This window comes from Nannospalax galili, unplaced genomic scaffold (assembly GCF_000622305.1).
Source record: "Nannospalax galili isolate Female #2095 unplaced genomic scaffold, S.galili_v1.0 scaffold242, whole genome shotgun sequence".
Lineage (NCBI taxonomy): Eukaryota > Metazoa > Chordata > Mammalia > Rodentia > Spalacidae > Nannospalax > Nannospalax galili.
In genome coordinates this window covers 1,908,060-1,912,411 of record NW_008348081.1, presented here as the reverse complement: position 1 = coordinate 1,912,411, position 4,352 = coordinate 1,908,060, and positions in this window count along the sequence as shown.

The following is a 4,352-nucleotide window of genomic DNA, read 5'->3' as shown; positions in this document are numbered from 1 at the left end:
GTCTTGGGCTTTTTTTAGTCGGGAGCTTTTGTATTACTGTTTCTATTTCTTTCTGTGTTATGGGTCTATTTAAGCTGTTAATCTCTTCTTGGTTTAGTTTTGGTGGTTCCCATGCCTTTAGATATCTGTCAATTTCTTTTAGGTTTTCAAATTTAGTAGCATATAGGTTTTTAAGATATTCCCTTATAATGTTCTGTATCTGTTGCTATCTGTTGTGGTTCTAGACCTCTGTCCCCAGGGGGCAGGGGGACAGTAGGTGCAAGATCAATGACACAGATCTCAGGAGATACTAGTCATCAGCAAGATGCCAGCAAGCTCATTTATTGTGCAGTTAGGGCTTTCTTTTATACCCCCTGCCCGATCCTCATTGGTTCATTTGGCTATGTGTCTCCTCTTCATTGATGCAGCACACTGTCCTCTGTTTGCGTCATTTGATGTTGTGCTTTATGGCAGGTTAGCCTGAATAACGGAAGTATTTACTGGCCCATTTCCCCACATATCCATCCTTTTTTTTTTCATATCCATCCTTTTTATTTTATTTTAGACAGCCCAATGGGAGGCGGGATGCCTTGCCCGACCTTGTTGGCCCCACCTCGTGGGTGCTCCAGCATTTTGGACTGTGCCTGTCTTAGGTTGGCCTACTCAGTAGGTCCTTATCTGTCATTGACTACCAGCCCTCAAAGGAGCATCATCACAGTAGGTCTGTCAGGATATCGGGGTGCTTTTTAGGTTTTTGAAACCTCCACTATCCATGCTTGTAGAACTGTCTTTTGTGGAGCATGATCTTTATTTATAATTGCCAATAGAACCTGTGCCGTCATTTTATTAGTTTTCCGATGTCATCGCACCTGCTTAAGGAGACAGCTCAAAAGGACAAGGATGATTATTATCCCTAATCCCATGACTAAATAAGCTACAATCCTGGAGGGATCAAAGAGATTTTTTTATATGGTTCCATACCTCCATAATAAGTGAAGCATCCAAATCTAGAGGGTTGACCTGGGTGTAATTAAGGGTGATTATTTGTTGGGTCATGGTCAGTGAAAGATTAAGGAATTCTTGTGACCAGAGCCTCTTAATTTGCTGTGAGAGTTGTACTCTAGCTTGAGTCAAATTGCTTACTTTATACGGTGTTAGGCATAGGTTATTATACCTTGGATCACAATTTGCAGAGAGAAGCATATATAATGTCTGCACCTCTTCACCTAAGAGGTCGATTTGTTATTGTAGATTTTGAACAGCCAAATAAAAGTGGGCATTGATAAGTGTTTGGGTATGGAAAACCTCGGCAGATGCCTTAACCGCATCGTTTAAGGCTGTAGCTCTTTGTATCGTGTGTGTTATAGTCACAGCAGATGCTGCCCCTGTGGCCACAGCTCCGGCAACAGCGAGAGCAAATGCTGCCGAGATCCCAAAGTCTCTTTTTTGTCTATTTGTTCTTTGTATAATAGTTACTGCATGAAAATGAGAAGCATTGCTAATGGGTACCCAAAAGGTGAACAGTAGCTGGGCAAGTACTGCTCTGTGTGCCATTAGGGAATTCCAGCACGATGAAAGTTGACACTGACCAGGAATGGTAGAATTAAGTATCTCTCCACTCTGGTGAAAGAAGGGAGGTTTTACACAGGCTGCTGTAAGGGCGAATGTAATGGATTTTTTGGTGATCGACCCTAACAGAGTCCTCAAAGGAAGAGTTACAAGTGTAAGATCCATTAAAGTATTGCCCTCCCTGAATAAAGAATAGCCCTTTAATATCCATACAAGCATAGGGGCCACAGAGGGGCCAGTTGCCAAATATAGGGCACAGAAATTTACTGGGGTTTCTATGAGAGGTGGATCTATTCCAACCCTGGAGGGATCAAAAAGATTTTTTATATGGTTCCATACCTCCATAATAAATGAAGCATCCAAATCTACAGGGTTGACCTGGGTGTAATTAAGTGCGATTATTTGTTGGGTCATGGTCAGTGAAAGATTAAGGAATTCTTGTGACCAGAGCCCCTTAATTTGCTGTGAGAGCTGTACTCTAGCTTGAGTCAAATTGCTTACTTTACACGGTGTTAGGTATAGATTATTATACCTTGGATCACAATTTGCAGAGAGAAGCATATATAATGTTTGGACCTCTTCACCTAAGAGGTCAATTTGTTGTTGTAGATTTTGAACAGCTGAATAAAATGGGCATTGATAAGTGTTTGGGTATGGAAAGCCTCAGCAGATGCCTTAACTTTAAGGCTGTAGGCTGTAGCTGTTTGTATCATGTGTGCTATAGCCACAGCAGATGCTGCCCCTGTGGCCACAGCTCTGGTAATAGCGAGAGCAATTGCTGCCGAGATCTCAAAGTCTTTTTTTTTTTGTCTATTTGTTCTTTGTATAATAGTTACTGCATGAAAATGAGAAGCACTGCTAACAGGTACCCATAAGGTTGACGGCAGCTGGGCAAGTACTGCTCTGTGTGCCATTAGGGAATTCCAGCACGATGAAAGTTGACACTGGCCAGGAATGGTACAATGAAGTATCTCTCCTCTCTGGTTAGTTAAGGTGAGAAAGAAAGGGGGTTTTACACAGGCTGCTGTAGGGGCTAATGTAATTTTTTTTTGGTGATTGACCTTAATGGAGTCCTCAAGGGAAGAGTTACAAGTGTAAAATCCATTAAAGTATTGCCCTCCCTGAATAAAGAATAGCCCTTTAATATCCATACAAGCATAGGGGCCACAGAGGGGCCAGTTGCCAAATATAGGGCACAGAAATTTACTGGGGTTTCTATGAGAGGTGGATCTATAGTATCATTAGACCAGGGGGGTTTATTCCATATCCAGATCCCCTGTTTTCCAAGAACAGGATATGGCTTGGAAGCTGCTAAGCAATGATCCCAGAAGAGGGCACCCGAGGTATAAGTGGCTGGCGAATTACACCAGGGGTCAAGGGGTTGTCTTGCTGAGTCAGTATTGTTATGATGTGATTGGGTTCTTCTGGGAATGGTGGCATTTAGGCCATGCATCTTAGTGGTAGTTTGATTAACAAAATCCCCAGTAATGTGCCTCAATAATTGGATGCAGCCTGAAGAATTTTTATGTACATCAAAGCAGAGGTCATCAGTAGGACAGTTAAGCACTCAGAATAGAAGCGAGAGGACATAGAGGAGTGCTCACGACCAAGATGTCTTGTGCTTAGTGGGGAACTTCCATGGTTCATTAGGCCACAGCCATATGCCCACATGGTGTCTCCAGACTCTGGGTGTCTATTGGGAGTACACCTGTTTGTTCCACCTCCTGGGTGGTCAGCCCTTATGTGGAAGTGCCGGGAGAACCAAGTACAGGGGGTATGTACCTGACGGGGAGTAAATTCAGGCAATATCAAGGTAGAATGGGGGGAAATGAAAGGGAAAGGAAGACACATCTCATGGCTTACCACCCATGAGACATAAGACAAAGGGGCCTACTCACTGAGAAAACAGCTGAAGGGGACCAAGACCAGTCGACAGGGAAAACAGAGAAATCAACTCAGGACCTGTGGAGGCAACGGCGGTAGAAGAGTGCAAAAATCTCACCCCAGAAAATGACAGAAGCAAGCACCATGATGACCAGAATTCAAGCAAGGTCCTTGAAGGCCACGTTGGGCGTCAGAAGTTGTTGTTGCCTGCCTTAGTGGGCTAGCTACTTGAGGACTCTCCGTTGGGGGCAGGGGGGAGTAGGCACGAAATCAATGGTGCAGATTTCGGGAGACTCACTCAGCAGTTAGCAAGCAAGCTCATTTATTGTGCCGTTAGGGCTTTCTTTTATACCCCCACCCTATCCTCATTGGTTCATTTGGCTATGTGTCTCCTCTTCATTGGTGCGACACGCTGTCCTCTGTTTGCGTCATTTGATGTTGTGCTTTATGGCAGGTTTTAAGTTAGCCTGAATAATGGAAATATTTACCGGCCCATTTCCCCACACCATCTATGTGAAGATAAGTCAAAGGTCCTGCTCGACCATGTCTGGCTTCACTTGGAAGCATGAATGAGACGTTTCCTCTGAGTTGACCCTCCTCTTTGTAGATTGGACACTGGTTCAAGTCCATCTTGTGGAGTCTCCATGGCCTCCCTGAACAAGAGGACAGGTGACTCACCACATTTACTGGACATTTTAAGAGATGTTCCATAGTCCCCTGGAACTTAGTTGACCTTGGAGGGCAAGGGGCAAAAACTGTCCTTTAAGTCCCCCTGTTAAACATCCAATAATATTAGTTCCACCTACTTTTAATCTTTTAATTACCATGCGTCATGTAGATAAAGCTTAGGCAAAATCCAGAGGTTTTAAGATAAACCATGACTACATATATATTTTGTTCCTTGAACTAGTTGCACGTAT